Raw genomic sequence first — 24,168 nt, 5'->3', positions numbered from 1 at the left:
TACTTATGTATACGTATTATTAATAATACTGTATGAACTGTCATTCTTGTGAGTAATCATGTATGTTTGTCACTCATAGGCTCTTTCAAATAAAACGTTTAGTCGGACGTTAGTCATCATTTTACAGGACAACCCTAAGCCTAGGCGCAGACCACCTACTTTTAGTTGGCCGATAGTTGGACCTGGTTCTAATTTGTATGAAGAATCGGCCGATACCAAATCGGTGTAATGTTCGCACTTTCATACATCTCCAACTCCATACTGATTAACAGCCTGCCCGACCCAACTATCGGCCAACTAAAAATCGATCCCTCTCTGCACAAAGTCACTTAATGAAGTTGTAAACTCTACTTGTTTTTGAACTAAACAAACAGAGCAAAAAGTCCTGAAATAGGTACAAGTTTAAATTCTGTTCATTTGGTTTCCAAATGCATGAATAATAATATTTGAAGTGAACACGAAACGTTGTGTCGCAGCCGGGTAAGCGCTTGGCATTTGAAATGTAAAATATTTAGCACTGCAGTTACATTTTGTTAAAATATTATCATCCAAATTAAATCATGGTTAGGTATATCAATATAATTAAATGTTCATGTTGTGCTTATCAAAGCGGCGAATAATGGTATTGTTGACTATAAAGTGAGTTACATTTGAAACGAGTTACTATTTCCAGAAAGGAAATTCTTTTGTTACCACAATCCCTGAAGCTTGACTCCAATAACAGATTTACATAATGCAAGAGATTCGAGTCATAGATACATGACGCGAACGTATGAAATTTTCATTTTACATCCAAAGAATCTTGAAATATTTTATCACATTCAAAGATGTTGTTACAAAAAATAACTTTTTAGTTAAAAAAGGGTTATTATACATCTTGCCACTTTTATATAAGTAAACTAATTTGAAAACTCAACCAAAACGTCTCAGAGTCTACAAAAAAAAGTGTTCAAAAATAAATAAGATTATGTACTTTTACATTCAGTAGTGAAGAATATTTATATCCTAAGTGCTATTCAACTGCTGATCTGGTCTGACTGATCACAAAATAGAACATTGGAATTGAATAGAACAGTGGAACTCTGTGTTTTGCCAATAATCCTACAAAGAAGTAATCAAGAAATCAAACAGTTATGATTGTTACACACGTAGGATTTACACGCCAAAAACAATCTCCACGTTCTGAGTGAAGCCCCAGCTCAAAATATAGATGACTTAACAATGTATAGCCGTTCGAGGACGGCTTACAGCCATAATAGCCGTTGGGCGGCGGCCATTCAGTCATCCATTGTGCCCTAATGAATGTTTCGGCTAGGACCGCTAAAGTGGAACTCAGTGTTTTGCCAATGAATCTACAATGGACAAGATGACAAATCAAAGACAAATCTAGTTTGTTGTTTGGTAATTAATGTTTGTTATTAAATAATTGAAATACATTGCAGAATAAGTCAGTATTTGCTGAAAATTTGGCTACTACGTTGAAGGTTGCAGAATGTATCTCCACGGAATACAAATATTGTAATTATGTCTAGATAAAAAGGTTTTATTATTTATTTCATCAGTCATCATTTCAATCAATTTAAATACAAAATATTTTTAAATGGAAATTTTAAATGGAATACATTTTCATGAATGTTCCCAGAAATAAGTGTTCCAAATTATTTTACGAAATCCCGTTTAATGTGCCTACGTGTTAAACAAATAATTTCTTGTTCCTACGTTTTTCTAACATCTATGCTGACAATGTAGAAAATAAAATAATTTCTACGAAGTCTGAGAAAAAATAGGTTACTCAGAACAAATCAATTACGGCGTTTTACACGTAAGTCACAGGGACAAAGATGTTTTAAGCTCTATTTCTGAAAACTAGAGTTTGATTTTCAACGTCAATGAACTCATAAATAAAACTGTCACGAGGCCTGCAAATAAGATGTCGCTGACTGCGTATGATTGTGGTACAAGTTTTGTGACATAGCGAATTTTGTTTCACAACACTAGCTGATTCAGCGAACTTTATCATTCTGAGACTTGTACTTACTCTGAAACTACACTAAGCAGTGCAGACCACCGTTTTTTAGCAGGGCGATAGTTGGGCCCGATTCTAATTTGTATGAAGAATCAATCGGTGTAATGTGCGCACTTCTACACATGCCCATACTGATTAACTGCCCGACTAAACTATCGACCGATGAAAAATCGGTGGTCTGCGCCTAGGTTAAAAACTCGAACTCGTACTACCACGTTCTATTGAATATCTGTTTCATCTTCGTCCTCATTACTTATCCCTTTAAGTACCGCGAATCGAAATAGAAATCAATTATTGTTACCGCGGTCTCATGAGACCGCTTAGGGTTTGATGGGTTTTTGGAAAGTTTAAAAGTTATTTTAATTATGAAGTCATTAAATTAATATGACCTGTAAACTTCACGCTAACGTTTATAACATGGCCAGTGTTGCAAAGTCAAGTGTTCATTGAATTCAAGTGATCGGCGACAGCACTGACAATTAAATCGTATGGGTTCAAAACGCAAATGTACAGTCGACAGCACATCAGGCTACTCATTTTTGTTGAAATATAACACCTATGTCCAACTACATAGGAAGCCACAGATTTTGATACTGTCGTCTATAAAAAAACGCATATTGAGAATAGAGTCGAGAAGTATAAGTAAGAAGCAAATACTCACACACCGAGGTAAATATATACATATAGGTATCAGACAAGGCATTTCCTTCTTTGGTCGAATAAATCAAGAAACGTGCAAGGTCTTTTACATTATAAAGTTACTAATTTGAGGAAATCGATGCATTCATCAGCATTACTAGACGTATTTTTATGTATGTATTCAAAGCCAATATTATGAACTAAGATTATACAGGGTGTCCCAAAAAGTAGTGTCAAGCTGAAGCCCAGAGGTAGAGCATCACTAGGGCTACCCGAATCACACCCACGTATGTTCTGCGATTTTTGATAGTTTTCGATTATAACTCGAAAACTATCAAAAGTCGCGGTGATTAGGGCCCTAGGGGATGGTCTACGTCTGGACTTCGGCTTGACACTATTTTTGGGACACCTGTACCTATTTCCACGTAGAGACTATACTACTACTATGCATCATCTACCTCTGTCATAAAAATGTCTTCTTAAGGAAACAAAAAGATTACCTTGTCTCTTTTTTGGATGTAAGTGACCGTGACCAACCAAATTGCACAGATGGCTGGTAACACCCGTTACATTGATGATGTCACGCACGATGATAGTGAAATTTCTTGGAAGTTAATCAAAGACCTACAACACCTGTTGCTAATAAAATAGGTGATATAGATAAAACTTCCAAATAATGTGTAGAAGTTACACCATCATCCTTCTTTGAAAACACAATGCTCAATACGCGTACATATTTTATATTTCAACTATAAAAGACTTCGAATGCTGGACAAAGACTTCCACTAAGAATTTTTTAACAGATATCATGATGTAAGAATAAAAACGCATAAGAATTATCTTATTTAAATGACATTATAGAGCTTAGGCTTAGGTACGAGTAAATACTTTAATTAATTAATCAATAATTTAATTATACATATAAATCAAATAGAATTAACCAATTCCACTTATTGTTAAGTATTTCAGCCTATTTCTATTTCAAACGGACATCTTCAATCAAAGTTTGAAACATTAATTAGCTTCAAACTAACCGGGGACTCAAATAATATTAGTCGCTTCAGTTATTTTAGACGGAAGTATGAGTTATTATATTTGGTTCGGTACCTTATTAGAACCCTCGGGATCACTTGGTTGTCAATTTACACAGTCTATCTGTATATCATTTAACAAAGGAATACGTTGAGGAATAAGACGAAATTGTAAGAGCTGACCTTTCTTACCTAATATGTGCGCAGTCTATTATTGTGTACCTCTATCGTGTTAGTTTTTTTGCAATACCCTCTATTAAACACACAATTAAAATAAGAATGTTTATTGGAACCAAATCATAGAGATTAAATCACTACATAGTATAAAACAGAGTCGCTTTCCGCCGTCTGCCCCTGTGTATGCTTAGATTTAGAACTACGCAACAGATTTTGATGCGGTTTTTTTCAATAGAAAGGGTGACGCAAGCGAAAGGTTTATAAATGTATAAAACATGCATGTTATAGAAGAGAAAAGCCGGGAAATTCCATTGCAACCGTGCGAAGCCGGAGCGGCCGCTAGTATTTTTATAAACTGGCACTGAGACGCGACTCTAATGTTCTTGTTAGCACTAATAACAAGACAAACTGAGCAGTCTCCGTTCTTTTACCATTATAAATCAAATTAGTAGTCTTGCTTCCGTAAAAACACCTCGCCCAGTATTTTCGCAGAAACTCCAACGAAATTAATTAGAAAACGCCATCAAAAGCGAACGAACGCGGCCCGAATAGTAAATAGTTTAGCAAAAAGCGGTAATTGTGTAAAACATCCTAAATTCATAATTTCCTCTCGCAGAGTTTTCTTTGGCTTAGTGCCAGCCTCTGTCAGAAGCTTGGGATTACCGCGAATGTAGCCATAGTAAAGGTAAAACGACACTACACGTGCTGTAAAGCCGTCTAAAGGTATATCGAGACTCGATATCGATCTCCACTTTGAATTCTTTTGGAAAACAGAATTCGATATCATTAAATTCATTCAAAGGCATTTTTGAGAGTTTTATAGCTTTCGTGCTGATATCAGGGTAACAGTATATTGTATCTAATTTAATGAATTTCTCGGATTTGAAGGTTCGATTAGATATAAAAGCTTTAGCGATTAAAATTGAATCAGTAATAATAAGACATTGAATTGAAGAATTTGGCAACATCAACTTTCAACACAGTGTAAAAGAGATAAAGAACAGAGTACTGTACGGCTAGCACGAAAAACTTTCGAATTCAAATCGTTTGCGTACTCGAATCGCCATCTTTTGATTTATACTTAGTAAGAAAACTACAACAGCGCCCTTGTGAACGTGTCGTAAAGTGAACTTAGTATGAGATGTGGTTGCACGAAACTTATTTTGAGAATCAAAATTGTCACGTTATCGTTTAATTCGAAGATTGAGTGTCGAATTTTATCGAACACGCAAACGATTCGAAGACGAAAGTTGTTCATGCTAGAGGTACTGGAGAAAGTTGGATCTAGTTACAGATCTACATAGTGTGGTGTCACCCTATCGTCCGAATCTTGGCTTGTATTTCATTGTGGGTGCCCCCAGGCAGTTATGTGTAGACAGTATTTCAATGCAAGTGGACTCGGGTGAATAACAGTGCAATTTGTTTGAAACTAAAAATTATTTGTACATAATGCCGAATTTAAAGTAGCAGAATCACCCAAAGTTATCCTGAGTTTGCTTTGATGCAATCAATGCACGGTAATGGGACTATTCCCACCTCTCGTTCCCACCGCTGCAACTCCTGTGTAGCCAGGATCTACAGCTTGACCGCCAATAAAAACCCAACCAGCGAAAGTCAAGTTTGTCCAGGGGGAAAGTTAAACTGGTCAATGCAGGGTAATAGGTTGCATGTAAATACTCCATTTGCCTTTAGTAAGTTAGAGTTGTGCTCTAATGACGACTAAATAAATACACAATATACCCATAGGAGCGAGCCTTAGATTAATAAAACCTAGATGGATAGTCTTCATACAAAAGCTTCGTCAAGAGTGAGGCAAAAATCTTATGTCATTAGTGTCAATTTTGTTGGGGAGTGTAGACAGTGAAGGCGATTTTCCCGAAAGTAGGGAAATTTTTAATACGTTTTTAATTATTTTATAACTAACAAAAACAAAACGCATCATGTACTTACTTATTTATTGAATTCAAAGTACTATCGGGGACTCTTCCGCCTGACCACTTTGTAGAAATTTTAGCGTAAGCGCATCGCTCCGGTCACGTGCTCACCCCGTCTCTAATTGGTTACGCATTTTACTATATTTTTACTACGACCAATAAGAGACAATCAGGGCTTAGGTTGCAATACGAAATACCATTGTGCACTTTATTGTCATACGGTTAAGGTTTAAAACGAAATGTTTCTTTTTCTTCAATCTTTCTTAGTTTTAGGCTGAGTTGCACCACCTAACTTTGACCGTAACTATAACGGTAACCGGTGCTTTTTGTATGGAGTTTGACAGAATTTTGACGTTTGTTAAAGTTAAAGTAAGATGGTGCAACTCAGCCTTAGAATTTTAATAATAGAATTTGGTTACAAACAAATAGATACCTACCTAATTACAATAAGATAAATCGACTGAAAAGTCTCGGTTTCATAAAAAAGGAAGTGTATTTGTACGGCGAACAATTGGGAAATAAATTTTCTTGTTACTGGTATCATTCCCGTATTTAATGTTTGAAAGCCAAATTCTAGCAAAATACGCGTCGAATCGTAGTACTTACTTATGAAATGTAACACTGGTCACTTTCTTTAGTTTTTCTGATGTATTTAGACACCCTTTCACAGCACAAACCGTCTTAATTAATTAAAAGTCGTCGGACGTGTTTACCAATTTTTCACTTTGACAGTTCATGTGACGTTTACGAGTAAGCCATTCTGGCTTACTAAAATCTGCCTCACCTTTCGTGCACTGACTATCTATCTAGGTTTTATTAATCTAAGGAGCGAGCATAACAACTCACAAGCCTTCCGAATAACAATATCAGACTCCAGTAGTAAAGCTTTCATTGATACATTGTTCAAACTACCGTTTGGACTGCTCTAAAGCACGTTAGCAACACTTACAAAATAAATTATGACCATATAAAATGTGGGTGGTATTGATGAAAATGGATCCATTCCAATCACTACGCCATTTACAATCATATTTAGTATGGTTTTAAGTGCTATTTTTCTTGTCTACATTGACTGCCCAAAACAGCCTATATCCCAAATTGCAGAGGCGTCAAACAGTTGGGGTCCTTGATGCTATAGACTATAGACGAAAGTAAAAGGGACATGCCGACGGTTGGAAACTGGATTGCAGTACGTGGGAGGGTCTTGTGTGGGTCAGGAATAATTGACAGAATATTGTCGACCGTTTTGGGAATGTACTTACTTCGAAAGAAAAGGCTATTCACATCGAATTCACAGAAATATCGATTACGTCAAATGGTAGGATTCTGCATCCAATCGTGTGGGTTGTTGTGACACAGAGAGCACATCACTAATGTCAAACTAGATACGTAATTTTGGTATTTTGTCTCTGTTTTCTGAAATGAACTTTTCCGCCTCTCTTGATACCTACTTTAGTATCACATTAGTTCTTCGTCTGCCGATAAAAGTAATTGTGTGGTGCTTAACAGGGATTTAGTACTATCTACCTACTTAGGATCTTCGATTGGATATCGCAGATTGGCAAACGTAAATCCTCTGGATCATGATAGTTAGGAAGCTCGTGGACATTGTTGGTCTAATTTATCCGCCTCATGGGAAAATTACTCGTAGATTAAAGAAATAAAGTGGGTGATTGTAATTTTTTTTCTGAAGATTTTTTAATGTCCAGGATTTAAAGTCACAGCTCTTGACAGTGCATGATATTAAGAGACTGATTTGAGTCTTTAATTACTTCATCTTTATGTCACCCAAATATTTGTATTTGTAAGTCGAAATAAAATCAATCTTATTACCTACAGATTAAAAGTTATAATTTGACATGTTCTTGATATTTCTTTTCCTTGTTTACCCCGTTCGATATTAGTTTGCTAAAATCCTGCTTCCTTGAACAACCGATACGTCTTACTTTTCCTCGGTGGTGGCATGCGGGCCGCAAAACCTCTGTCGATTGATCGCCTCAATTGAAGAACAAATGGTCGGTGAAAGTCATATAATTCATACTGGGACTAGTTTGATAAACGACGTTGGGTTGTATAGTCATATAGTGATCATTTAAAGGTACCTATGAATACAAATTCTAAGTTAATGGTAAATTAAATATACCGAAATTTCCCCTTCTAATAGGTTCAGGTCTTAGTGTCTAGTAGTTAGGTCTATCTATAGGTTCTTAGTGGATTCAATCGCTCTCAAAATCATCCGCTGATCCATATCAGAGTATTAGATAGCTGGTAAATTTTAGGTCATGTTTCTGCGATGAGATGACAATGATGTTGTAAATGTCCAAAATATAAGATTTTGGCATCAGTCAATCTGATCATGCCATACAACATTAACAATTCGTTCAATAACAAATAAGTAATTAACAGTCAACATCACAAATACATTTTTGTTGCAATACAGCACCTGTTAAAATTAATTTAGGTCACCAGTATTTAGCTAGATGTAACGTTGTCTGTACAGTTATAATTTACTCGTAACTGAAAGATAATTTGACGATTAGCAAGTTAATTCGCTCTATAAAACTATTATCCACTTACCAGGTACACACTGCCTTCGTACATTCATATGCGCCGCACGCCCCTACTTATGACTCAGAGTTCAAGAACGATCGCAGCTTATCTTATCTATCAAACAAGGATGTTACTAGCTTATCGTATAGGTATCGATGATAATCCAACTATACACGACACAATTAAAGTATTATCAAAAAATGTGCAAGGATTAGTAGCCAGGGCCACTTTAATCATTTGCGATCTGACCTTCACTGACGTAATTCGCAATGTACTTAAATTTACATACAATTTTATCAGATACGAAGATCTTTTGTTAAGCCATTAACGCCGTGACAATGTCGCTTGAATACTTTATTCGTTAAACCAACTTACCATAATATCGTGTTAGTAAGGCTGGGTTGCATCATCTTACTTTGATTTTGACAAACGTCAAAAATCTGTCAAACTCCATTCAAAAAACACCGGTTATCACGGTTAAAGTGAGGTGGTGCAACTCAGCCTTAGTTTTTAAATATTATTTTATCTGAATGGATAAGCCCCACACTAAGCCCATCAATTTTTTTTGCTATTTAATGAATATTTAAAACCGAAAAATAGGTAGGTACCTGCTGTATAGTTCCGGGAATAACCGCTTTAATATTAAATGATTGTAAAGGTATGGTAGACCAGCCTACCTAGCTTTACTATTATTTTATTTTACCAAATAGTTTATGAAATAAAATACAATGAAACCGAAAATAAAATTTGCATCTCCCATTTCCATCGGTTTAAATTCCTCACTTCCATTCATGAAGTACTCAAATTCCAGAGTATGGTCATTTGATATAATAACTCAGTACCTAAATGCTATGTAAAAATACTTTTACAATACTGGTTAATCCGGATTGGGATCCTGAAAGGACATTTATTAAAAGTGGTTTTAGTTTTATTTCATTTATTTATTCATTGACATTCGGGATAGATAAATATATGTAGCGGTAAAATTAGGGATAATTTTGCTATAAAAGATGTGTGGTCTGATATCCTATCGACTTTGCATAGAAATAGTAATATTTTTTTATTTGGCACATTAATCTACCAAACATAAAAAATAAGAATAAATAATGGAAAGAAAAAATGTAAGTATAATTTCGGTATTGGCTCTATTTTCATGTTGAATAATGCAGTTTATAGCCTAAAGCATGAGCTTTGTTTAAAATTTTCCACGTAGTTTAGGGAAAGTTTTCCAAAATCGTTGTGCCAGAATGTGCAAGACCGTTCATTGCAACACAGTATCGCAGCAGTATCGAGCAATTAGGAGCTTAACGGCTCTTTGCGATTCAGTCCCTGCGGTTTTTTGATCTATTCGCTAACGAACTCGGCCGCAAGAGCTTGCTATGGGTTGTTGGTCACAAATGCTACAATTAACATTTTGTAATATGAAAAAAAAAAATACTCGGTGTTTGGTTTAACTTTCAATAAGCTTTGGCAATAAGCGAAAAACACGAAGCAATTTACCTATTTTTTACGTTTCAATACGATGCCAATTTACTGTTATGGAAAACTGAAAATTGATTATTTTTTTAAATCATGGACATATTTAAACTACTTTTATTACTAAATGTTTCATTTCATTTTTTTTATTCTTTTTTATGCAGAACAAGACAGGTATTTGACCGCAATCGCATCTGATGTTAAGTGAGATGCAGTCTTATTACTAAAGCATTTTTTAACATCATAAAATTCTTTTGGTTAGTTTTTATTATCTGTCAGTTGGCTTGAAAAATAATGGACTGTTCCTAATGAAATCTATCAAACTTATCAGCTTTTACCTAATTGGTGATAGGGCAATCCAGATAAAAGCATGCCATATCAAAGGATTTATCCAATGCACTAGCACGGGTATTATGGTAATTTCCTGACAATGGATTCCCGCCGAATATCAGTCTGAGTGGCAGCGACGTTCCATGTCAATTTATAGGCTTCGTCAGGGTTGAGCAGACTTACGATCTAAAATACCTGTTCAGGTATTAGGTACCTACTTCCATACTAAAATTATAAACGTGAAAGTTTGTTTAGATGTTTGTTACTCTTTCACGCCAAAACTACAGAACAGATTTTGATGAAAATTTACAGAATCATAAGATTTTAAACTTTCGCGTTCCATTTCAATGAGGGTTTTCGCGATTGAAAAATCCGCCAGATGGCAATACTACGTATTACGCAAGGTCCAAATGCTGCATGATTGGTTATTTTTGACATGACATTGACAGATATGTCAAAATCCACCAATCATGCAGCATTTGGACCTCGCGTCTACGTATTGCCATCTGGCGGATTTTTCAATCGCGAAAACCCTCATTAAAAGCAGAGAGTCTGCTTGTGACCACAGCTGCAGCATCGCAGCCGAAACGTCAAGCCGTGAGTACATAATGTAATTCATTAATAAACGTCGCGTTAAGACCCGTGTCTTACTATTTTAATTTACAGTATTGTTGGTTATACATCAGATTAAATTTTACGCGGACGAAACTGCGAGCAAAAGCTGGTATTATAAAATGTAGAAGAAACTGTCTGTCTGTCACCTTTTCACATCCAAATCATGGAACAGATTTAGATTAAAACATTAGTATTGAAAAAGTTTGAGACTTAGAGAAAAACATATTATGTATTATTGTATAGTTTATATCCCAGTTTTTGACACGATTAGCGCACGATAAAATCTGTCTATGACAGTCCGAGGCCGCGGGCATAAGCGGGTAAAAATATTTATCTGTTAGCTCGCTATAATTTTTTACGAAAAATATGAGCAAATACTAAACGTGATGAGATCACGTTCAATTTAATCGTGATTACTTGGGATCGGGGTAGCAAAAAGTGCCAAAGTCGAACGGTTAACGCACACAATTTCCCTAATTGAGATAAAAGCTAAGGCCACCTGTGCAATATCGAAATTCCGAATTTTGATAATTGCACGGCCGGACCGTTTAGGGCTGCGGAACAGAATTTGATTGAAAAAATATCGAGTTAATTTATTTTTTTCAGGTATGACGACATCAGGTACGTCGGCTAAACTTTGTGGAATCATGTTAAGTTATGTAGTTGTATTTGATGCTATTTTTCCTATAAAATGTAATTAATAATCTGATGTTTTGTCGAATTATGGAAAAGTTATTTAAAAACTATCTTTAAATCAATATTAAAGTAGTGGTCATGACTCAGCTACTTAAAACAAGAGACATCCATTGACATTGCAGCCAATTGATTTCGACATTGTAAATAGACATGTTGACACCACCAGTCAATTGACGTACTTTTTAAAACTGTCAAAACGAAACTCTCCCATAGATTTTGTATGGCACTACAAGCAAGTGACGTCACTATTTTGTCAACTCAATTAGACTACTTTTTAAATTACAATGCGAACAAAATGCGTAATTTACAGGTAATTTAAAATTAATTAAGTTTTTAAGACCAGAATGAAGGGTATTTTTAAAACAGTAGTGGTTTCGAATTATTGGGGTATGGTGTCAAACTGTCTATTAAGAACGCTCTTGAAAATATTTTTCTTAACTAAAATATAGCTACATGTATTATTTGAATTTGTTTGTGCTGTTTGTTTACGTACAGCTTTTGTTTGAGTGTCAATTATCTGCCAGAGAGCGTCCGATTTGTCTCAAGGCCTGTCGAACTCTAGGCCAATGTCACGTGTCTGTCAAAGTTTCATATTTTTCATGCGGTGGCATCCCTGGCGGCTGCTAGCCAGCGATTTCTCGGCAAAATCTTTTTGCTCACCCCAGGCCACGATTTATACGGACTCGGTATTCGGTTAACATTTCGAGCCTTTACCGCCATTTTAGCGCAACCGACAAAAACCAAATTTTACAGGAGAAGGTTTTTTTTTAATATTTTTAATCAGAAGTGTGCTAATAACAAGAAAAATGACATACGTTAATGATTTTTAGAGATTTAAATATATGACTGAAAATAAAACAAAAATAATGAGTATTTATGCCATTTATGGCGCATACAATATTTTTGCTGTCACAGTCTATAGATATTCGGGCGTTTACGATAACATTACCTATCAAAATTACTATGTCCAAGAAATTATAATTGTTAAATAAATAGGCATTTTAAAAGGTTTTTAAATGAAATATCCACATAATAATCAAAAATTATTTATTCATGAGAAATTTATTCTTGTACAAATCAATTTACACCACTTATTCAACCACTTATTGCATCTAGAGATTGCAAATATTCAATTGTTTTCTATTTCGAATATTCGAAAAAATTTTCAGTGATATTCGAATATTATTCGAATACTTTCAAAAAATAAAAAGGACTTAAAATATCAATGTTTTTATTGCTGGTTTTATTGCTTTAAGAAATGTTTTAACTATTTAACAATAAAGTTCTTAAAACAGTTATAAAATTCTCATCATCATCATAATTTCAGCCATAGGACTTCCACTGCTGAACATACGCCTCCCCCAATGACTTTCACAATGACCGGTTGGCACCGGCCTGTATCCAGCGCTTTACCTTTTTCTCAAAATTTGATCTTCCTAGCCGAATCGTTTGTCAGAGGTAGACATACTTGTCAACAGTCAACAGTCTCGAGAATCGAGTTCTAACCGAAACATGGACGTTGGACAAGCTTTGTTTTGTCCATTATAATCCGAAGGCCTACCTGTTGGGAGACTCGATTAAAGTCTTCGAGCATTGTGCCAAGCGATTCTGCCATGACCACAATATCGTCAGCAAACCGCAGCTGAGTGATGTCATCATCATCATCATCATCATTTCAGCCACAGGACGTCCACTGCTGAACATAGGCCTCCCCCAATGCTTTCCATGTTGATCGATTGGTAGCGGCCTGCGTCCAGCGCTTCCCTGCTACCTTTACGATGTCGTCGGTCCACCTTGTAGGTGGACGTCCCACGCTGCGTTTTCCGGTACGCGTGAGTGATGTATTTGCCATTAATAGGTATTTATGCCGAATACTTTCCATTCAAGGAGCTTGAAAGCGTCTTCCAATTCAGAGGTCAACGGTTTCGGAGATATATTAACATCTCCCTACCTCACGCCTCGCCGCAGAGGAATCACCCTTGTGCTTTGCTCCTGTACTCGGACCGACATGGTAGCGTTTCTGTACAGGCATTTCAGCACTTCGATATACCAATAGTCTGAGAGACTGCAGCACTGCTTAAGTCTCGATCGAATCAAAGGCCCTCTCATAGTCCAAGAAGAGCACCACCACGCTTCTATCCCATGCCTCTGGCGTTGTTCCCTGAAGTAAGACGGAGTTAAAGAGTCTCTGAACGAGTTTCGGTGTTCCACCTGCGTTCAAAAGCTCCGAGGTTATGCCGTCATCACCTGGTGCCTTGTTGTTCTTTAGCTGTTTGAGAGCCTTCCCAATCTCGTATAGGCTGATATACGGGATGTCTTTGGTATAGTGTCGCGTTAACCTATCTCTTGCGTCTGTTGCTGAGCTATTAATAGGTTGGGAGGTATATAGCTGTCCATAGATCTTTTCGATCTCACCCAGAACCTCGGCTTTTGTTGACGTTACCGTCCTCCGTCTTCAGCATCGTCAGCTGACTTTGATCAATAGAGTTGTCTCTTTCAAGTTATTTGGAACCTTGGTTTCGCTCTATCGCCTCTTTTATACTATGTGTATCAAAGTAGCGAAAGAAACACAACTACGTAAAAATGAACAGAAAAGGTAGAAACAAGACAACTTAGTGTTCACAAATGCAGTCGGTAACATCAATGACTAGTTTTTTTAGTTGGTGATATATGTATTTGATGCTTCCGACTGCATTTGCAAACACTAAGTCGTCTTTTTTCTATCTTTTCTGTTTATTTTTGTAATATTTGAATATTCGAATACATGTTAATTTACTATTCGAATACTAATTTGAAATTAAAAATTCGAATATTCGATTGCAATCTCTAATTGCATCAGAACTTTTGCTGATATAAACAACAGGTTTGTTTATTAGTAAATGCCCACAGTGAAGCGCTAATGTCGCTTGGGATAACAAGTGCGGTCGCTTGCGATAAAATGCATGTGTCGCTTACGTTAAGTTTTAGAAAAAATGTGTATTCACGATAATTTTAACACTTGCTGTAACTTTGTAACGGTTTTTTTTTTGGCGGGAAACACCAGCAGAAATGGGTCCGTTACGGTTTAAAATACTAGAATCGATAAAAAACGGTTTTTTGACAAAAGTGTCGCTTACGATAATTTGGCGGTAAAGGCTCGATTTTATTCGAACAATATTCACCGGCCCATAAACTGTTTTTAGTTAGCAAAACCTATTTTCTTCAAAACGTACTTCAAAACCAAATCTGTAAGGTCTTTGTTATTTGAATTTCAATCTCATATCAAACTTGATTACTACGTGTTCCGCTGAGTAGGTTAATTGGAACTGAACCTGAACTGCAATTAGCGAAATACCTTTAATAAGAGTCAATTCGCCTGCTGAAAATATAGAGGCACTTTCACACTGGTGATTCGTCTCGCGATTTTATAGAGAGCCGATAATGCAACAGATTCACCTTATATTTTTTTCTTTACCTTCTACTTACTAGTTAGTAATCGAATTAATAACTATTTTGTTTTTTTTGTTTGTTAAACTTACCCAAAACTAGCACTGTCTGAATGGGCGGTGACTACCTGATACAGGTATACTTTTACTTACTAGGTATGTCACCATTTTTGTAAAAGTTATTCGTTAACAAACCAAATTTTTGTAAAAGTTGGTTTGTTAACGAATAAAACATTTTTGATTGACGCAAGCTACGATAGATAGTTTTTTTAACAACTAGGATACATCGCTAGTTTAAACACAGCCTAAACTGCTCCCATATGCCAGAAAATTATAGTTGTTTACGCTATTAATCTAAAAAATCTAAACAGAATCTGCTAACGTCCTGTGCGAAATCGGGAAAACCAGGATCATTATCTAAAAATACAACATCTTCTATACTTCACACTCGAATGCGTGTGGGGATTTCTGATGACTCATCATAGAGGAGCCGCTGCCAAATATTTTTGCGTGTACAATAGGAATAGCGCACGCAATCATAAATACTGTCGATAAAACTAGCAAATGGATGTTGATAACATCTGCTTTGTTTTGATTTTTTCAGTAGGAAATTACATTAATAAACGAGCCATTGCGTCATAATGTGCCATGTATTTGGGTAACAGTTACCATACTAAACAAGTACTGAACTAATCAGAAAAGTAATATCATTTGGTGATATTCAACATCTTTGGAAACAAAGTTTAATCGAAAAACTGGAGCGAAAAAATACCTTTAGGCCCGAATACTCACAGTAATTTATTTGGTTAAAGTATTTAAGGTATACCTACTGTTACCGTACCTACATAGCAATTTAGTCAAGCCTTAGAACATCGTACCGTCCTACATTACACAAGGTTTCGTTAAAAAAATATTTAGTAAAATCTTAAATTTTCCCTTGTAATATTAGGTGATTAAAAACAGTAGCGTCATTGCTGTATTTGAACATTTTAATTACTAATTAGCTCATACCATACCATTAGTGATATTGAAGTAAAATTAATTAGGTAATTAATTTAGAATAAATAGCGGGTGTCGTAAGAGGCGACTTAGGGACTACACATCAAACAGAGAATGGGCAGCAGCGCTCTCTGAAAAACATCAATCCTTTAAACTGCGATCTCCAACCCGCCTGCCAAGCGTGGAGATTATGGCAAAACCCTCCACTATAGTGGAGGAGGCTCATAGTCCAGCAGTGGACTGTAAAGGGCTGTTGATGATGATGATGATGAAATAGTATCAAATTCACACGTAGGTTATCATTTATTTTAAGTTACGCAAGTCAATTTGAAAGAACATTTATAATCACATCATTAACAGAGAACGATCTTTCGCCAGGATGTTATCAAAGCAAAAATGAAAGACAAAAATTGTGTTGCAAACTTAAATTGCTATAAAGGTGCTTTTACACGGCGATTTAGAACTTCATTCTTCATGGGGGAAAATTCGAAGAACTAGAATTTCTGTCAATATTATCACTACGGCTACGCTTTGATCTTTTTGCTATAACCTACCTACATATGTGGCAAAAAGGTGCGTTTCTTCCGCCATTTTTCTCAGCACCTGCCCATAAATATTGCCCTGAAGAGGACTACCACTTCAGGGCAATATTTAAGACAAGCTATATTTGGAACTCGTTGTAGTGCCCTGGAAAAGCCTTAGTTACTGAATAAATATGATTTGATTGGTAGCACAAACGAGATTTCTTATGCTCCTTCACTAACCATTGTCCACACTAAGTTGAAAAAGCTGTGGTGTTAAAAAAAATGAGATGAGTATAAGCAAGAAAGTGCGCACATTACACCGATTTGGTATCGGCCGATTCTTCATACAAATTAGAATCAGGCCCATCTATCGAACAACTAGCTAAAAGCGGTGGTCTGCACCTAAGCGTTATTATTAAATAGTAAGTTATTAAATAAAGAAGCTGAGAAAATGTGTCACAAGTTGACCCATGCCTACATTACTGAAAAAACTGCCCGTGTAAGGGCACCTTAAGAATATTCTCTCGCAAAAGCGTAATATTACAAATTCATATGCTAATATAAACGCTGCGATTTCGCTGCGTGTTTCCTTCGCATAATTAACTCTCAATTTGGTTAACGAGCGAAGTATTTGCGAGCTTTACTGAATGATAGAGACGTCTGATGTGACATGTCGATATATTTATCGGTAAAGTGTTATTTTTGTACCTGATTCAATGAGAATAACGAAAAGGATATTTATTCGTTTAGATTTAGATAACGAAACGGACATTGATTTCTAAATATGTACCTACAGTCATTGATTTCATGACTTTGAGGCAAGCTTATACTTATTACGCCTCTATGATCCAGCGCTAGGAGGGTGTGACTCTCTCGACTCGAAGGTTTTGGTTTCAGAGATTGAAATCGGGAAAACACTATTTATTATTTATATTAAAATCTCATTCAAGGTACTCGATAAATAAATAAAATGGTCATTCACAGTTTACTAAAGAGTGAATATCGAATTTACCTCGCCAAAGTAAAAACCATTTAATAAAGTCCGTCAGTTTCATAAAATTAAATAATTATTATAATTTGCCGTTTATTCACTCATTACATAATTAAGCGCTTCCATGTAATTCGACGATTATGAACTTCTGTGTAAATTGACGAAATTATAATTGGAAATTATATGGCGGTATCGTAGCATCTCAATTGGTTGCAAACTGTTTGTTTTTGAACTGATTTTGTGCGAGAAAAATTTAACGTAACTACTATAGAAAAAACATTCTTTAAGCTGTTTAAATATTATTGATTAAAATCAATACACCATTTTTTAAAGTAATGCATTTTGTAAGTTTTCTGTATTAAACTTATTCAAGAAAATTATGACATTTCAAGAAAGTACAGTTCTCATTAGGACTCACGTGTTTAGCTGTGCTCGCAGTGATAAGATAAGTAGATTTCTTAATTGCCCGTGTAACTGACTTAAGTTATTTACAACTTACGAGCTTTATGACTCGAGAACTGTCCTACACTTGGTCCGTAGATGAGGCAGGATACAGTATTCTCACATCTTGCACATTAAAAATAATAGCGTTTGCCTAAATGGATGCGATCGAGTTGTTTAATACATGCCAGAAAAAAATCTGAAACACGTAGATAAAGAACCTGCAGTATAATAACTGCAGTACGCAAATTATTTTTTATGCAGAAAAAGGCAGGTATTTGACCACAGTCGCATCTGATGTTAAGTGAGATTTGTAAGATATGACCAAAATTAGTTTCACTCTTAGTTACAGCTGGAGAACTCATTTGATAATAACTGATCCTGACCTAATAAGACCTTTCGAACTTAGAAAACAATTTCCTACAGAATACAACGTTGGGGTGTTTATGGAAAAGCGTACCATCGATTCGACAACTACTTTGGTACTGCTGAATCAGTAGGTAAGCGATGGTGATCGTAAAACTATCAGTCGACTTGGCCCCTTCTTCTGTACAGTCTGTTTCAAATAGTTCTTGACACCCAAAGTAGCCAAAAAGTTGGAATAAGGTTGTGTTGCCAACTTATTGGCCACTTTAGGTGTCACAACTATTTGACACTGACTGTACAAAAATACTTGCACCTACTGTATATACTTACACTTTGCCTTCTCAGAGTTTTAAAGCACCGCTTCCAAGTTCCATGCCGCAGGAGGTTATGCGGTTTTCAAATTGTCTCAGTTGACAACACTCGCATATGAGTTCCACTTCAGATACGCAACTTTAGCTCATAAAGTAAACGTCTGGAGTTTTTAGCTAGTAAAAGTTATTTTTATTTTTTGCCAGTAATAAAGTAAAAATGCTGTGCGATATACGAGTATGTAGTTATTATATTCGTAAAACTGCACCTATAAAAAAGTAGAGTAATACTCTGGAGGAATTTTTCTAAATTCGGACAGTATTTTACTCACATACAGATATTACAAAGGCGACTAAAGGGACAAATTTAAGCATGCGATATTATGTCTCTCTATCCCGTCTGGTCAACCTGAGGAGTGCAGGCTAACCCTTCTTCTTCTTACTTTAACTATGACAAACGTAAAAGTCTGTCAAACTCCATACAAAAACACCGGTCAAGGTTATAGTTAAAGTTAAGGTTAATTCAGCCTAACTCCTCCATTTTCCTCTAGTAAGATAGAGTGTCGTGTCCCTGATTGGAGATTAGATAACTTGATGATGATTAATATTTGTAATTCGATTTTTCAAATCCGATTCTCAAAAATTATTGAAAATATGGTCACCCTATTGTACCGTCGTGGGCTGTATTTGCATTAATATATTTAAAGTGGCACAGGAACTAGTCGCGTTCGGAACGCCCGATCCGGAACAAAGCGGTAATTGGTGGTTGTAGCGTATAATATCACCCGTAATTACTATAGGAAGTCGACTATAATCTACTTAAGTATACACACAGATACTGGTTTATTACGTTTTGTTTAGTTTAAAATATTATTACGTTTTGTTTACTTTACCTCAATAATATCGAAATAGAGTAGTTGATACCACCGGCCATATTACATAACTATTTGTCATCGTCTTACGTCGATACGGTAGTAAGTACCTATTGGTGTTTTGGCATCTAATTAAGTATTTAAATTACTTGTTTATTAATTAATGCATCCAATGCATAGACAAACCTAATTAATGGCTCGATTAATGCTGAGCGGGCGCCTTTTTGGCACAAAATATTATGCGTGTATAGTTTTAAGTCCCTTTGTTCTGTTTTTCTGTTTTCTTTTGTGTCAAATAAAGTTTTTCTTATTCTTCTTATTCTTTATTAATTACCACTTCACAAACAAATCGTGTGTAAGCATAATTTAACTATGAACCCACCTGCTACCCAATGTGATTGTTGGACAAGGGTGTTAGGTAAACTGTCAACTTTATTGTATGTATTAACTACCTAACCTACCCCTACCTAAAGTCTTTAATGACCAAATTTTAAACTTTTTTTTCCAATGTTTGAAAAATTGTGATTCACATGACACAAAATATCCTATCCATTAACTGACATATTCTGTGCTGCACAATTTTATGTCTGTCAATGTTTATGGTAATTAAAATACAATGAAAATTTTGATACATTGTTTATCATTAAATGTGCGATAAACTTTATGGCGATAGTCCTTAATGTCCAAAATCATTTGGAAGCATGGAAACCCTACTACAGGTGTGAAATGAGTATTCGCCGTTCATAAAAATGCGCATAGTTTTAAAATACTAACGGCATTGTTGTTTTCGATGGGCGCCAAGGTACGGACTTTGACACTCGGTATTGTAATTTAGTATTGAATAACAAATTATTGAAATGTGGATGCAAGTGACAACGTTGGGCTAATCATTTCCATTGTTACATAATAATAAATTTTAAAAGGCAAAGTTACTGACCGATTTATCAACACACCGCTCAATACACTGTACTATGTAACTATTTGACACGTAGAGAATTAAGTATCACGTAGGCATCCGCTAAGAATGGGTTTTCTAAAATTCACCGCTTAAGGTTTATGAAACGGGAACCTCTTAATGTGAGCGAAACCGCGTGCAAAAAGTAGACTAGAACAAGAGACCCGAACTACATACTCCGATTCATACCAACGCGGCAACGGAGGAGTAAATCTGCCTCTCATTCATTATTTAGGTATTGTGAATGTTTTATCGAAGTCAACAGTTAATACCGGGTTATCTTCTTAATTAGGATTAATTAACGTTAATGATCAATTGAATCTACATTATTAAGCTAGCATTAAATCTCGACGTAGTGTAGATTTAGATAAATTATTAGCACTAGTATTATAAAGACGAAAAAGATTGTTTGTTTGTATTGAACAGGCTACTATACCGGTTTGAGATTTTTTTTTCACCATTATAATCTTATTTTCTGATGAACAAAGGTGGTACAAAGTTCGCCGGGTCAGCTACTCAATAGACAAAAATGATGATAAGAACAAAACAAACACTGTTAAAATTGCAAATAAAAAATCTGTTTTACTTAAAATTGACAACAAAAAGAGAGAAAATAAAATGGCTTTCGAATGCGAAGCTCAACCGTTCACATACGAGACAAAATTAAATGAGGCAATGGCATGTGGACATCCAAAGGGACAAAGCGCTCTCAGTTTCCAATTGAGATAATAATTATCCGCATCATTGATGTTCCCGACGAGTCTCCATTACGAAAGGAAAATCGCCATCACAAAAGCGGAATCGCTATCCAATCGCAACAACTTCAGGCTTCGATCCCAAAAACATTATGCATGTAATAACAATCCAAACGGGGATGTCGTTTTTGTAATTGTACGGTGATTTTGGAATTCGTGTATGAACAAATTTGAATTGTTATCCCTATGGTAGTAGTGGTAGGCATTTTCAGTCAATCGATACCAAGCTCAGAAAAAGTATTTTCTTGACTGAAAATGTACGTCTATCTCTTTTGAAGTAAATTTGCTTTGAAATGCATAGCGTACAATCACACTCTCTCACACAATCAACTAACTTAAGATGCATCTTGATGTGTATCCTATAATTTATCAATATGAAATTAATGATAATTATTGATAATTTTAATTCTGCGCCCATTTCGTAAATCTTGTTGCGAACCGCCTGCCGTCGAATGGCGAACCCCCAGGATTCACGTACCTCACTCTGAGAATCCCTGATCTAGAATTTTGTCACAACCCCAGTCTGGCTTTTTGTAGGCTTTGTGTAGGTATCGTAAATCATGTAACAATACTGTCGCGAATACGAGGTTTCACGTCTACCGCATTTATTTAGATTTGTAAAAATATTTTCCGCATGGAAGGTATATTTATTGCTCTATTCATTCATTTGATTTATATTTTTCTGCTTAGTAAGATACTTTTCAGCTTCTCTATAAAAGTTTACTAAACTGTGACCTTGTTTTATGAGACTTAAATAAAAGAAATAAATAAGACAACCTTCTAAGAAACCTCTATTTCCGTAATTGAATACAAAGGCGTAGACTTTAAAGTCCATTTAATCCGTAGAAACAAATCAATTTCGTAGACACGAGACTGCAAGACGCTGATTTAATTATTTTATCAAAGTCTGTCATTGAGAATTCGTCAGATTCAATGTTTCTGTACTTTACGTAGCTTCTTCTCAGTCGTCGTGGACGCCTCAACGTGACCACATCGATTGTAGAGGCGGATACAACTCGCACGATTAATTTAATCACTTTAAGGCTATGTTCAGACGGCAAAATTTTGACGCGCGATTTGAAAACGCGCGACTAGACATCGTAGTATTTACATACAACCGATCACGTCATGAGCGCGCGTACGAGGCGCTCAGAGAAAAAGTAAACGATTTGACAGATATGTAACGTCCGTTGACTCAGATGAGCGCGCGCTTCCATCGCAATAGCTTCTTCCACGTCCATTTTCTAAGCTCTATCGAAACAGACTGACGAGCTCCTCGCAACGCGTTGACCTGCGTTAACGCGCGTTACATGTGAACATAGCCTAAATCTTATATTTTACCTGATAATATAAACATAGGCTATAGAATTTTAAGGGTGGTACAAAGTTCGCCCGGTCAGCTGGTAAATAATTGGCATCTAATCTAGAGTCGTATGACGTTGTAATTGATCTAACGTTGTACACTGGTCAGTGACCCGTGTTGTATTCTGACCGCATGCGATACTCCCATGTTTCCGATCGAGAAAATATTTGCGCATCGTTAACGCGATCCGGCCGGGGCACGAAGACGGCCGATGGGGTTGTCAACTAAATTAATTTTCAGTAAGTATAATATGTTATGATGATATACAATTATCTAGTATTGTTTCAAATACACATACACTCGACGTCAAATAAATCGCACCTTCCGTGACGCGAACTTTAAAGATTTTCTTCTGACACAATCATGATGCCCCAACAATATTGGTGTTATTTGAAAGCCCAATAAATATTAAACATTGTACATTGTACATTAAACATTGTACACTTTTAAAAAGAAATACCGGGAACACATTTTTAACGAACAAATACTGGAGTAGGTTACTTGTATGCTTACCTAAAGGTTTCAGACGATCAAGCACGGAAGTGGGCAAGACGATCGAGACTGCTGTAGCCTGACGTCACTACTTGAAAATTGAAATTTTTTCTCTCCGGACATGCTATTTGTAACACCATTGTAACACCATATTAAATACTTGTTTCATGATTATTATTTTATTTCTAATGACATCATAACTATATATTTGACACTAATTGAAATTGAATTATATGTTTAGACGACCAATACTGCTGGAATTTATTTACTTTTTATTTTTTTATTTATTTTTTGTTTGTAGGTGCGCGTGTAACGCTCGGAACAATATGGGATGAACTAAATTGTCGAATCGCGCGCAATCAATCATTCGATTGCACAAACCGGTTTTGCGGGCGTCGAGACACTCAACAACGCGTAACAATGTCACTCTTTACGAATATTACACATTAACACAATTACTACACACACACCTATACAAACAGTTTTATCTTTTTATTAGTATTCTTTTCATTAGTATTCTTAATAAACGTAGTCATATCATCCTTACCGATTTCCCGCCTTTTGTATTTATCTGTGCACTAATATTACTATTTATGTATGTTTATCTAGACAATTTTGTGCAGCTTTTTTATTTTTTATTTTATTTTACCAATGGTCCGTGACCCTCACTCGGCATGGGGCACACTGAAAACCAGCGCCGTGGCCTTCGTCACCGTGGGCCACGGCATATGCTGAGTGGGGTCCCGTTGCAGTGGGCATCTGGTTGGTGAATGGGTGGCACTGCTCAGTTTACTCTTGTTTTTATTTTTTCTTCTTTTATTATTATGTGCCACTGTCATGTCTATGTAATTGCCTGTATTTGTGTGATGTCCACTGTAATAAATGTATCTTTCTTTCTTTCTTTCTTTCTAGTTATCTATCATCTATCATCAGGTCATTTAGTCTCCGCTGCAGGAGCGCGACCCTCTCTAATTTACCAGAGGCAAATGGAGGCCTGCCCACGCTACGTCTTCCAGCTCGTGGTCGCCACTCAAGAACTTTCCTGCCCCAGCGGCCATCAGCTCTTCGAGCTATGTGCCCCGCCCACTGCCACTTGATTTTAGCGATTCTGCGGGCTATGTCAGTCACTCTGGTTCTCCTACGGATCTCCTCATTTCTGATTCGATCACGCAGGGAAACTCCGAGCATAGCACGCTCCGGGCA

The 24,168-nt window shown here is 36.1% G+C and overlaps 1 protein-coding gene across 1 annotated transcript in view; it reads right to left on the bottom strand.

Annotated features, from left to right (window-relative positions):
- Positions 1–24,168, bottom strand: part of LOC114352780 (angiotensin-converting enzyme-like) — a 199,639-nt gene that overhangs the window by 137,526 nt on the left and 37,945 nt on the right. The gene's annotated exons all lie outside the window — the stretch shown is intronic.

Source organism: Ostrinia furnacalis, unplaced genomic scaffold (genome assembly GCF_004193835.3).
Source record: "Ostrinia furnacalis isolate ACB-3 unplaced genomic scaffold, ASM419383v2 OfSCF1452, whole genome shotgun sequence".
Classification (NCBI taxonomy): domain Eukaryota; kingdom Metazoa; phylum Arthropoda; class Insecta; order Lepidoptera; family Crambidae; genus Ostrinia; species Ostrinia furnacalis.
This window is presented reverse-complemented; position numbering and strand designations above follow the sequence as displayed.